Source organism: Pinus tabuliformis, chromosome 4_2, assembly GCF_031772625.1.
Source record: "Pinus tabuliformis cultivar Carrire ecotype Pingquan chromosome 4_2, CPIR1, whole genome shotgun sequence".
Taxonomy (NCBI): domain Eukaryota; kingdom Viridiplantae; phylum Streptophyta; class Pinopsida; order Pinales; family Pinaceae; genus Pinus; species Pinus tabuliformis.
In genome coordinates this window covers 375,320,754-375,335,224 of record NC_142304.1, presented here as the reverse complement: position 1 = coordinate 375,335,224, position 14,471 = coordinate 375,320,754, and the positions used below count along the sequence as shown (strand labels likewise).

At 37.2% G+C, this 14,471-nt stretch overlaps 1 protein-coding gene and 1 pseudogene across 1 annotated transcript in view; both read right to left on the bottom strand.

Moving 5' to 3' along the window:
• LOC149169499 (protein transport protein SEC23 F-like) overlaps window positions 1-14,471 on the bottom strand; it is a 28,416-nt gene that overhangs the window by 8,058 nt on the left and 5,887 nt on the right. The window lies entirely within an intron of this gene.
• Window positions 6,924-8,611, bottom strand: LOC149169500 (protein CLAVATA3 INSENSITIVE RECEPTOR KINASE 5 pseudogene; annotated as a pseudogene).

Here is a 14,471-nt window from a genome sequence, read left to right as displayed (position 1 = left end):
CTTCTTTGCCTTACTCGCTAAGGCACAGTTCTCCTCATCATGCATAGATGAAGAACTATCTCTGGTGCACCGTCTAATCTCCTCTTGCACAAGATCCGACCAAAGTCTCTCCCATCCTGGCAATTTCTCCCTTCCATTCACCGAGTCCTGGTAGCTATGCCAACTCTTAGGAAGGCCAAGGAGTGCTAGACTCACCACATAATCATCCTTAACAGTTACCCCCACACTTCCCAGCTCATCCCAGCATTGGGTGAACTTCGTGAGATATTGGGGCATACTGTCTCCATTCTCACACCTAATGTTTATGAGTTTATCCTTGAGCGCCAACTTCCTCTGGTCGCTCTTGCTTTGGAATAATTCTCTCATTGTCTTCCACGTCAAATATGGAGAAGCCTTTCAATGTAGGAAAGACACAATGTGATCCCTCACGCCCTCCAACAGAATCCTTCAACACTTTGCTGTCTTCTTTTGCCAATCCCCGTCTTGAGCAGCATCAGTAGGTTTTGGGACATCCGCATCTATAAAATCCTTCAACCCATTATCATCTAACACCGCCTCCATCCTATCCTTCCATGCAATATAGTTCGAGCTGCCCTCAAGGGCATACTCCAATCGCAATCTGTTGAAATACCTTTCAACTTTGACGCCAAGAAAACACTGCTGCAAATTCGAATTCCACCAGCTCAAAAAAAACTCAACCACTTCTTATCTAAAATTCGTGAGAACAAATAATTTCTCATACAGAGATCGACTGTATGGGCATTCACCGAATATCTCACCTTCCAAAAGAAGGATGAATCCAAAGGCTACCTGGCCCGATCGCAGAGTCCGCCTGAAGAAGTAAAATGTAAACACTTTCTGAATAATAGATCTGATGATCAATACAACACTGATATCATGTAGAACTTCTTCTACAAATCAGCTCGCTCTGATACCATGTAAAAATTTTGAATAATAAACACATATTCAACAGAGATTATCCTAATTATACACTATGACGGAATACATGCATAATACATAACCTCCTCTACATTGATCTCAATTTAGCAACATCAAAAATAATGAAACATTAATCGCATGCACACATTAACACAGTATGTAACCCGGGCAAAGCTTACAGCTGAAAACCCCACACTATCTGCATATTAATGATTGAGAACATGTAACATTACATAGTACAATACTCCTCACAAGTATACAACACTATCTCCACCTGTTACACACAATACAACTCAAATCTGATCTCTAAATCTCCTCCACTGCTTGCCTACCTCCACTGCACAATCCTGCAAGATAATGAATGAATCCAAACTCGTTCCAAGTTCTATTTACCTTGGAAAATCACTCACACTGGAAATCACGTGAGCATAGGCTATATCACTGGGCATATGCAATTCTCATGGGCATACTCAATCCTTTGATTGTGCAAGATCTCATGCACAACTATAGTCACAACTGATAGCAATCTCAACCTCTAACACCTGTCTCCACTGAACTGTACATGCACTGAGTTAACTGATGTATTCTTTAGTTGCTTTATGAGTTAATAATTAGTGAATTAATTAATAACTAATTCACACAACTCATCACTTAGTCTATTGGCCAGTTAGACTAAATACAACTAGTTCAACTAAGTCAAACTGAACACAACTCTATTAACTGCTCATCGAACTCCACAGAACTCAAACACATGAGTTCTAATTGATGTCCTCCATGCAATAGCTTAACTAACCCACAAAGAAAGCATATTTCCTTCTGACATTTGCATGTGCCACATCTGTATCTCAAACTAAAGTGCTCCAAGAGGATAAGATAAAGTTTATAGTCCAAATAGTATTATGAGACAATAATATTTGACTTTTCTATTTTTGACTAGTAGTCTAAAAATAGACTCTGATCACTCCTGTTATGATCCAAAAATAGAAGTCCATCTATTTTTCCCAACATGACCAATCATCCATAAAAAGCATCCTGCAACTCATAGACCATGATCCATATGTCTAAAAATAGACTTTGGGCCAAAACTTGCCTGTGGGACAGCTTAGTGAGGGCGACTCCTTTCCACTAAGCTCCATCATCTTGTTGCATTCTCAACAAGCATTTCTTGTTAACAAAAGGTGGGCACTTTGAAGAATATTGTAGATGAATTGATAAAATCTATAAGCTTTGAGAAGTTATCTTGGTGTAGAGAAACAATGTGCGTTGTAGGGCTAGATAAATGACAAAGCTCTGTTGTGGCCCCCTGTGGAACGAAAACAACAAGTGGTAAAATTTTGGGTTGTGTTATATTCTTTCGATGACTAGCCCACATAGTTAACCCAGGGGCAGAGCCCCCCCCCTTCGTTGCACCAATTGTGTAGTGAGTGGGAGTCATAGGGGTTTTGAGGGCTATAGATAACCTCACTCTATGGGGTCCAAGGCAACGTCCTAGAAAATTTTGGTTTTGGACCCTATGTTAAGTTAGGTGGACCTACCTATGGTTTTGTGCATGATTTTCGCACATGGTTTTAGACGCAATGGTTTTCGGTCCATGGTTTTAGACGTGATGGTTTTCGGTCCATGGTTTTGGATGCGATGGATTTTTGGTCCATGGTATTGGATGCTTTGGCATGTATAAATATGTATTGGAACATTGAAAGGAACATAATGAAAAATGAAGCTGGTAGTCCTGAATTTGGGATCCATGGGAAAATCTCTGCGTATAAATGTTTTATGTGTTATACTCTCGCATTGTTTATTTTTCGTGTTTTAGAATTCATATGCAGGTAATTTTTGTACAGGGTTAAAACCTACAATAGTGTTGACTCCTAGTATTGATCACAAACTGAATAAAATATATCATCAAGTTGTCATTTTGAATCGTTATAGAAAAGTGTCCAACTCTTTAGACACATTCTTTCAACACAATCAATGATGAATTATAACCAACACATAAGTGTGCCAGATTAAAAAATTAAAAAGAAAGAAAAAAAAGTATTAGCATACATAAAGACATGTAAAAAAAAAAATATTATGAACAAAATAGCAATGATACCTAGTGTCGATCACTGAACATTGCTTGGTGCAAATCATGTTAATGACTTGATGTATTATGAATGGTTGACATCCATAGATCTGGCTCGGATATGTACATCAAATATTATTAATTAAGGTGAGTCTTCCTAGCAATTATCAAGTGTGTGCTCTACCACAAAGCTAATAGCACATTTGCATTCTTGTCTTGCTATACAAAAAGTAAGAGAAGACTTTTACCTCTTTCTCTTCTAACCTCAAAAGGATATAAAATCTCATTAATTAGGTCCTACTTCACTGTCCTCTCCTAGCTTAAGCTTTAAATGTGGCACACTCTCTTTTGAATGTCAAGCAACACCAAACCAAACAACAAAGTAGATATGAACTCTCCTTAGAAAGGATGTTATATTGCCACAACTTCCAATAGGCAACCCAATACCTTGTTACAACTCCATTCCTATAACTCACTTTGACTCCAACATCAAATCCATTTTTATTAAGATAGCAACTACAGGAATGGTCAACGCCCATACCACAGTGTGCTACATGAACAAGTTTTGGGTACGAATATGCTACAATACTACTGCTTCATGAAAGTAAGTTGTGGCCTGCAATAAAAACTAAGGGCAGGTTTATGGTTTAAGCTTGTCCTTGTAAAGGTGCAATAATCCTTTGTCCTAGTCCTAATCACATGTGACACCTGGATAAATGGTACATGATGACTTGACATCCTTACATTACTCCATCTTATCACAGGTAATATCAATCAAAGGTTCTAACATCAATAGCTTCCATTACTTTACTAAACACATTATGGCACAACATTTTTCTTCAAATCATATACCATTAGTCTTTACTCCTTGTGTCCTACTAGAATCCTAGGCAGATAGCTCCTTACCCCTTAGGAAACAAGCCTTTTATGGCCCGCACACCTTCAATCATTGCAGTGAACTCTGCAAGTTGTCAGGAGGATTATGATGCCAATAAATCTAGCAAGTTTGTACCAAAGTTATATGACAAGGGAATGACTTAGAGGCCAATCCAATTTTATTGATAATGATGAATATAAAACTCGAGTTGGGTGTTCCCCTCTAAGAACATGATTGAAACCTGGGTGCAAGGTGATCAGAATCCCATGGATCCAACACACAATAACCAAGTGATTAGCTTGGGTTAGTGGAGTGTAGGATTGTATTTATTGTATTCTCTCAGGGGATTGAGGACTTCTCAACTAATAAAAATTTCAAGTTGCATTATCTCATTATCATGTAGTTTCTCATCCTGCCTCTGCAGTTTTTGTCCTTCTTAGAGTAGCTTCCCTAACCCACTGGTAAATTCCTTTGCTAAGAACCACCATGAACATTTAAAATACCAGCCAAATAGGCACCATCTGCATTGAGGTCAACCTCAACTTGTCAAATACATTATGCCTCCAAATACCTAATTCCAATGTCATAGGCTGAATAGACAGGTCAACCTAAATAATAAGATTAAGGACTTCCCACTATTTGGTGAAAATGATGAGGTTCAAGATCAACCCCCTTTAGCTCAAGACACCCCTAAAGAAGAATAAGTATGCTGGACAACACTAGTAGCTATCCAAAACAAATAGGTACAAGCCAAAACATCTACAGACCTAAAGGCAACAAAGCTCTCCCAACCAAGGGAGTAATATGACTAAAATGAAATAGTCTTTGGACTCCACTACAAAGTAATAAGGAATCCACCCTGAGCTCTTAATCCACATACCATCATAGCCTTCTCCTAGGCATACCTAATGACTTACTTCTTATTAGAACATTCAAAGGAAATCCTCTAAGTAGGAAATGCAAAGCAATGACTCTACAATTTTATGATCAAGCCCACTAACATGATCTCCAAAACTAGTTCAAGGCTCTGCAAGAAATACACAAGGAGGGCATGAGCATAGAGACCCTCGCTCAGACTTTTCGATGGAAGTAGTCTACTGCAATGTTCAAAAACCCTAAAGGAAAATCATGATTAGATGGGTTCCAAACCTATTAGTTTTCTAGATACTATTTACTTGTGGGAAGTTATTAGGTTTGAGGCTACAAAATTTCCTAAGACATAACTGATAAACTACTAATATTGCATGTTAGTCTTATGTTAGAAAAGTTGGTGAACAACACAACCATCTTGACCAAACAACCAAACATTGGTGTTATGTTATCCCTCTACTACTGAAATGACAAAAGACCATCTTAGCAAAAAACCAAGTTGGCATGTAAAATATATATTTAATGTTACAACTGACAAACATTTAGTATCCTGATTGTCTTGCCCAGTGCCCAACAAAATCTTTCTACATGTTCCTAATTTCTATATTTCCCAAAAGAGATTAATAAATCTTTGTTATAAATTTAGAGAGAATACCTACAAACCACCAAACCTTCCTCTTTGGAGGTCGAGCATGTACATGTTGAATGATTAGTATTATCCCACTACAATGATTCTCTATGGGTTGGTGTCCCCATGGAATGGAACCCCAGTATGAGATTTTCTACAAACATCTTGGCCCTTTCCAAGTCACAAGTTCCTTCTAATACTGGTTTGCAGGCTGTCAGTACTAGCTACACAATTTATTGTAAAATAAAAAGAGAAGCACCAGGTGCACATATAGCTAATGTAATAAGTTATTTATTATTTAACCACTTCCATAACTAACCGATAGCTTATGTGGATCAATAAAACTAATTAAGATCCTCAACCTTAGGGCAACTAACAACACTATTTAACATTAGGAGACTCCTAACAAAACTTCATTGAGTGTTTCTAGTACCACTATAAACCACTTGAGATATAGAGAGATATGTTTTATCAAACAGGACAACCTTACTATTTTATGAGGACAATCATCTATGTTGTATTGTTCCTTCACATGCTCTTTCTTCCCAGAAAAAGAAGGAAAGAAAGGTTAATAGAAACAAAAAATAGGATAGGCAGAGGGTAGTGCAAGACATATTTCCCCACCTCTGTACATGCAAATCACCAGGCTCCAACCACTCCTGCAGAACTACCAAACACTATATTGATATGTGAATTTCAAGAAATAACCCTCCACATCAGGGCAGGAAAACATCAGATGGATGCAACTACCATGATAGAGCACAAATACTTACAAGTATAGCTTTTTAAATATTTGTTGTACATGATTCCTATCATATTGTAACTACTACACTTTAACTTAAGGCAGTTGTGTGCAAAACACACCCATATTTCACTTTTAAATGAACCACTTCTGAGAATCACATATTTTCTCCACACTACATTGGAGAAACTCAAAAATCCTTGCATAAAATTCTAAATACTACAGTGCAATGTTTAGTCAATGCCTCAGCTTCAGGGGTTGAGAAACTTGATAGAAAATTATGTTGGAGGAGTTGTTCTAGATAAAAGGTTGCACTCAAAGTTGTCCTGAAATTTCTTATTTTCTTAGGCCTCCTCTTGAGAAAGGCCAACAATAGTGTGCATGTAGGAGCCTAATAAGCATGGAGTAATGTTTGAACCTAGTGCTTTACCGACTCAAAATACAAAACTAGACCTGACTGTGGTAAAATTTCTATAACTTACAGTTAATTTAAGAAAACATCCATCAAGTCACAATCAAACAAGTTACATACAAGTAAGTTGTGCCTATATTCCTCACTTTGGTGCAGAAAAACCATGTTGGAAATGTAACCTGGAGGTGAGATTAGAGAGTATACTACGATAATTTTACAAGAAAACACCCAAAACAGTGATGCCATCAGAGTGCACCTCACAGTGAAATTGCAAGGAAGCTACAACAACCAACTCTGCCTGGTGGTTAATTCAAGATGCTCCAAGATAAACAAGCCTCCATCATGCCACATGAGCACAATTCCAAACATGAGATTATCATTTCATGTAAGTCACCTCAGACTTGAAAGTTCCATTTCTTTCAAAACTAGTGATGAATGTTCATCGATAAAGTTAGAATACCTCTTGGATATAATTTTCATCCCCTTGTATTTAGGTGTTTCAACCTCTGTGAAGCTTCCCACCTTTCTGCCAATCCATCACCTTCCAACATCCTAACCACTTCATACATCTTCGGATGATGACTAGGGTTAAACTAAGTACATAACAGTGCTACCTGCACCATCTCCTCAAGTTCAACTATCATAATTGGGTTTAATATCCTTGTCTATCATGATGTCAAGCCTATTCTCCTGATGTATTTTTTTAACCCAATCAAGCATCACTCCTTTCTAGTTTGCTTCCCAACCAAAATCCAAAGCCTTTTGCCCAGTTATAAGTTCCAACAATAATATGCCAAAACCAAATACATCGGTATTTTCAGAGAGCTAGCCTGTTCAAAAGTACGTAGGGGTTATGTGCCCAACAGTACCCATAATGACTTAAGTAATATGTGAATCCATGTGATCCAAAAGTTTTTCTAATCCAAAGTCACCCACAACAGCTTCAAAATATTCATCCAGTAAGATGTTGGCTGCTTTTACATCACGCTGAATTATCTTGGGATCACACTGCTCATGTAGGTATTGAAGTCCCCTAGCATCTCCCAAGGATATCCTCTTCCTTGTAGCCCAATCCAATGCAGGTTTTCCATTAATGGTATCTCTCAGATGAGATGCAACACTTTTGTTCAACATGTATGGATAAACCAATAGTCTTTTTGTGGATGTCATGCAAAATCCACGTAATCTCAACAAATTCCTATGCACAACCAAGCTTATCATCTCAACTTTTGTCTGAAATTGGACTTCTCCCCCTACTGCATTAGCATCTTTCAATATTTTTATGGCTACAAGAGTTCCATCTTGTAGGCATCCCTTATACACATTCCCAAATCCTCCTGAACCTAGAATATTCTTGCTACTAAAATTATCAGCGACAACTTGAAGCTCTTTGAAATGGAATCTCTCTAAATGTCCCAAGAAAACTTTTGCATCATGCTGCTCACTGACATAAAAAAAACCTTTTTATTGTGTCTCTATCTCCACCAAAGGAAAATTCCAATTGCAAGGCCAATTGCACCCAAAAAACCAAGACTCGCGCCTAAATCTAAAGGAATTGTATGCTTTCTAGAAAATCTAGAAGGAGCTATAATAGTCGTTGATGTATTGGTAGTCAAAGGCATAGGTGTTAGAGCTTCTCTAGGGAAAAGGTGTACAACACCTGACCCACATAACAGAGGGTTTCCTTGAATATAGAAGGTCCTTGCATGAATAGCTAGGACTGAACCACTGAGATTGTTGTAGGACAAGTCTAGAAATGACAACACAGAGATGTTGGCTAGTGATCCAGGAAATGGTCCATAAAGGTTGTTTTTATTCAGCCTCAGGTTCTTGAGGTTCTTCAGCTGGCCTAATGAACTAGGTATAATGCCGCTGAAATGATTGATGGAGAGGTCTAGTGTTTGAAGCTTTCCAAGCTTCCCTAATGCTTCAGGAATAGGTCCTGACATGTCATTATTCTGTAGAATCACAAACTGAAGATTGGTGAGGTTCCTAATGCCTGCAGATAATGTCCCTGATAGGTTATGGCTGGAGAATCCCAATGCAGTGACTAAGTTATCAGCATTACAGGTGACCATGTTCCAACTACAAGGATCCACAAAACTTCCATCCAAATTCTCCATTATATTGTGTGGGTCATTCAATCCACTCTTGATATTAATCAGAGCAACAAGTTCTGGATTCACACTGTTTGGGGAGAGTTCTGCTACCTGCAAAGGTGGTAGTGATACCCATAACTACCATAATACAAAACATGCCCAATAACCTCCCCATCTGCATTACAAAAGTTTTACACCAAGACTGACACATTCTCATTCACAATTGCGGAGGAGGTGCAATGAAGGAAAGGATAGTTAGGAAGAAGAAGAAAAAATGTTTTTGGATATATGTATTGAGAACCAGAGAACAAAAGTCATACTTAGCATGAATACATAGGAGGAACAAGAAAGAAAGTAAACTTATCCCCACATCCTTTGAGGACTGCAATGAACAATAATAAACAACACCGTGCAATGATCAATTCCCCTCAAAGGTGAAATGATAGCAAGCAAACACAGGCATGGTAACATTAAAATCTCTCATTCCCTTCTTCCTTTTTCTCGATAACTGTTGGTCTTATTTGTTACATTGAATTTCCCAAATTCCTCTAGACAGCTCGTACTTCACACTTGCAAGGAGATTTGATCCCATCTCATCTCAAAGTATATCTCCACCATCATAGCCCACTTCTCAAATAAACTTGTAAAAAAGGATGAAAAGGAAGGCAGGCTTAGGAAATCCCCTCCATAGCCAGTCACTCTCTATACATATACACCACCTGATTCACTTGTCAGGAAAGCCTTGTACTATACCATGATACTGCTTTACTTTCTTCTTCAAACTACTAATGCTTTATGGGAAGTCATCACCGTCTCTCAATCATCACTCTACCATATATTATTTCAATTTCTATTGGGAGTTTGACTTTCAAATCCCAACCCATCCAACATTCTGTTACAACTATGTTTCTACAACACTCCATGAAAATTCCTAATATAGATATTCCCCTTATAATACCCCAACCCATTTCACTCCATGGCCCTCTATGTGTTGGCAATAATACTGAGAGGGGGGTGAACCAGTGTTAATAGATGAATTATTTTATTTCGCCAACATATTTATATATGCTACTTCAATGAAGTGAAGTAGCATGTACATACGAATGTGCTTAAAGAAACCATTGTATATGCAGAGAACTTGTGATTTAGACAATTTATCATGTGTTGTGCTTAAACCAGTATATTAAAGATTTATTAGATAGTGTAGTAAAAGCCAAATAAAGCATCACACATAAGCAACACACATGAACACGAAGATTTAAGGTGGAAACCCAATATGGGTGAAAACCACCTGCTGGTATCGTCTCTGTCTTCTTTTAATAATAAGAAAATATGTTTACAACATTGTACTAGTGCAGACTCATACTAGTATGCAGGCTTCTACCTGCAAGAGGTTACAACCTTATGTCATTCTCCAGCTTCTACTGGAAGGGAGCTACAACCCCATAGCTCTTGTACTAGCCGATATGTTTACTAGTACGTAGACACCGACCTACAGAAGTCTACAACTTTCTTTCTTCCTCTAGGGACCACGTTTCATAATTTTTTAGACTGGATCCTCTTGGTATGCAACAATACAGATGAAGGCCTCTTTTCATTCAATTTTCATACTGGGTCCATCAACAACATTGAAGCTTAGAATCAATCATCATTGCAAACAACCATCAACTACATTTGCATCAACCAATCACTGAAAATTAATCATCACTCTCTGAATCAACCAAAATCAATCAATCACTGACAACCTCTAAACCTTTGACACAACTGAATCAACCATTCATTCATAGTTAATCAACTTCCATAAGTCCACTGGAACAGATAGATCACTATAACCAATACACAAATCTGAACCCAGAATATTGCATCATCATTCAGAACCAACTGTAACCTCATAAACATTCACCATATTGTATACAAAACTTGGAACAACCGAAGCAATCTGTATGCACAACTTCATCAAAGCGAACCAACATATAGATCTGTAAATACTTACTTATAAGTTCGCTACAATTCCTAACATCAGACATATCCATATCATCAAATATAAAGGTTAAAGCATGTGTTAGCAATCATATCTAGCCCATCAGATCACATAATGATTAGTCATTATGATCCTGATCCATCGTTAGATCTTATCCATCATCGCTAAAGCAAATCACATTCAATCAATCTGAACACTGTCACCGGAACATAAAGCAAAACCCAAAACTTTGCATCAACAATGAGAACCAACTATAACTTCAAACATCATAGTTCATAAGGTATATGCTACTTTGATGTGTCAAACCAACGTGTATACAGGCTTTTACCAAAGCAAAGGAGTGTACATGTCTACAAATGCTAACATAAAATTTCATGGACATTTCGGACTTCAGTCATACACAGATCATATCATTTATAGAATAAAACTTGTGTCAGTATTCAGATCTAGAATGTCCATGATCAAACCACATAACGATAATAGATTTAAAGATTTATGATCATGATCCTTCAACCATCATCAACAATAAGGGTGCATCCTTATATCATATCAAGCAATGCATCAAAAGCTCATAACCTGCATATATGATCTAACACTTTAGAAGATATTCGATACTTGCACACCATGGGCTAATGATCTTCTCCTCCTTATGTACTCTTAGGCATTTTTCAATACCTTGGACCAAAACCACTTAGGACCATTACCTTGGACACAATACCTAGGGTGAATACGTTGGACCAAATGCCTTAGACCAATTACCTCGGACCAAAAACTTGGTTTTCCAACCTGTATGCGTTTTTCCTCCTATGAAAGTGTGTGTATACATTATATCCAACTTTTGTTCTTTTAAACCATGTGTATAGGCGCCTTGGACAAAGTGAACCAGTGTATACCTATCTCTCTATATTCTTTGGAGTCTAATTTGTAATCCTTTGTTGTTGACTTGTGGCACTGTGAACTTTCAACTAAGTGAGTTGCCATCAAGGACAACACCAGTATCATAATGCCAACAATCTCCCCCTTAGGACTTGATGGCAACAACAATACCAAGACACTCTCCCCCTTTGAAATCAAGGACAAAAGGTAGACCAAGATATTCTCTCCCCTTTGTTGTTCATTCTCCCCTTGAGTACATGTTGAATTGTCGGATTGAGCTCCCCATTGTACATGTTGAGATGCACTTAAAACGTCCATGCTCCCCCTGATCACAAGCAAAGTCTGCAAAATTATTCTCCAAAAGAGTAACATGACTCTATAACTCAATTATGTGAGTATGACCTGCCAATCACCAATGACTCATACATACATTCATCTCCCAACTCTGCAAAACTATTCTCCAAAAGAGTAACATGACTCTATAACTCAACTATGTGAGTATGACCTTCCAATCACCACTGACTCATACATACGTTCATCTCCCAACCAAGTGGGGATATATCAAATTTGACTCATCCACCCAACCAAGTGGGGATATATCAATTGTTTATACATGATAGAAATATAATTACGTCATCCATCTTATGCAAAGTGGGGATACAAATTACATCATTGTCCAATAGGACTCATTCAAATGTATGAGAAGACATATCACATCCTAGACTTTTACATGACTTAAGCAACAAAAGGTATAAATATCTGAAGGCATAGCTGGACTGAGCAACCATAATGCCAACAATGTAGAATGCGAGTAAAGGTTAATGCTCCCCCTGAACCTGTGGTACTTGTGCATTGTTAACAAGTCAATGACGAAGGCATCTATGTCAGTTAGATAAAAATTAATGAACAGAGCATATCAATAGACTGTGATCATCAATATGAGACAGGGCACCCATATCAAAGCCCGCCCCACTGTTTTTCTTGTCTAAAAAAACATATATGATCCTTGTCCCACAAAATCCCGCGGGTGTATGTGACTCAACTTCATGAAACACGTGTATAATAACCTTTCTCTGAAAAAATAGATTTAACAGTAGGATGATGTAACAACTACTCCCATATTTTGTCTGAGACATTCAAATGTTTCTCCGGGTAGTGGTTTAGTGAATATGTCAGCAACTTGTTCTTTGGAGGGAACATACTCCAATTTGTCATTTCATTCAAGCACTTGTTCACGTAGAAAATGGTATTTTATGGGTATGTTCTTGGTCTTGGATTGCATGAATGGATTCTTTGAAATACTGATGGCACTTGTATTATCACATAGAATGGAGATGGGAGGAGTATATGTGATCTGAATATCTTGGAAGGTTTGCATCATCCAAAGTAGTCATCTGCAGCAAGATGCAACAACCACATATTCCGCTTCAGCTGTAGATAAAGCAATTGAACTTTATTTCTTGTTGAACCAAGAGGCAAACCTGAAACCCATATAGAATGCACCACCACTAGTTCTTTTTATGTAATCAACACTTCCTGCCCAATCTGCATCTATATATGCATGAAGAATAAGATCTGTATCTCTAGGATACCATAAACCAAAGTCTTGAGTTCCTTGAAGATATTTGAAAATTCTTTTGACTAGCTAAAGGTGTGATTCCTTTGGATTTGTTTGGAATCTTCCAACTATTCCTACTATATTCATGATGTCAGGTCGGTTACCCGTTAGATAAAGCAGACTGCCAATCACGGATCTATAAGCTGGTTGATGCACTGTTGTTGATTCATGATTTGAGTTGACACTGCATCTTGTTACCATTGGGGTACATACAGGATTAGAATCTTCCATTCAATACCTTTTTAAGATCTTTTTAAGATATTTGGTTTGTGAAAGAAAAATACCATCTTTATTTTGGTGAACTTGTAGACCAAGAAAATAAGTAAGTTCACCAAGCAAGGAAATTTCAAATTCTTGTTGCATTACTGAAGCAAAATTTTGACTCATGGATTCTTCATTGCTACAAAAAATAATATCAACAACATAAACAATAATAATTAGCAATTTATCAGTTTCAATATTTGTATATAGATTGCTATCTGTTGAACCTTTTGTAAAACCTTGTTGTTGTAGATAATTGTCAAGGTGGTAATACCATGGCCTTAGAGCCTATTTCAGACCATAGAGAGCCTTTTTGAGTCTGCATACAAGTTTTGCATCATTTCCAAAAATGTATCCTTCTAGCTATTCAATATAAAATTCTTCTTCAAAATCTCCATTCAGGAAGGCTGATTTATTACCCATTTGGTATACTTTGAATTTTTGAAAGCTAGAAAGAGCAAGAAACATCATTATGGCTTCAAGTTTGGAAACAAGTGAAAACATTTCTTTAAAATCTATACCTTCTTGTTGAGCATACCATTTACAAACAAGTCTAGCCTTGTTTCTAATGACTTCTCCATTTTCATTTAGCTTTTTTTTGAATATCCATTTAGTTCCTATAATATTTTTATCATGAGGTCTAGGAACTAATTCCCAAGTATCATTTTTTTCGATTTTCTCAAGTTCTTCATCCATTGCCTTGACCCAACATTAATCTTTGCATGCTACTTTTACATTTTGAGGTTTGATGGAGGATAGTGATGCTAGATAGCTTGAGGTCCCTATAATAGTTCTTCTTGTCTGTACACCTGCCTCTTTTTCCCCTAAAATTTGAGTTTTTGGATGATTTTTCTGAACATACCTGGACAGAGTCTTTTCTTCTACCATTATTGCTTCTTCTGGTTCTTCATTGGATTCTTCTTCGATATGATTTTGATTTGATGTGGGAAAATAATCCCCATCTTCTTTAGTGTCATAATATTCTATTGATTTTATCTATTTTGGATTTTTTCATGCTTCATCAACTACAACATCAATGCTTTCAACAATTTTTCCAAGCCTTTTATTATAAAATTTATATCCTTTACTTCTGGAAGAATAAC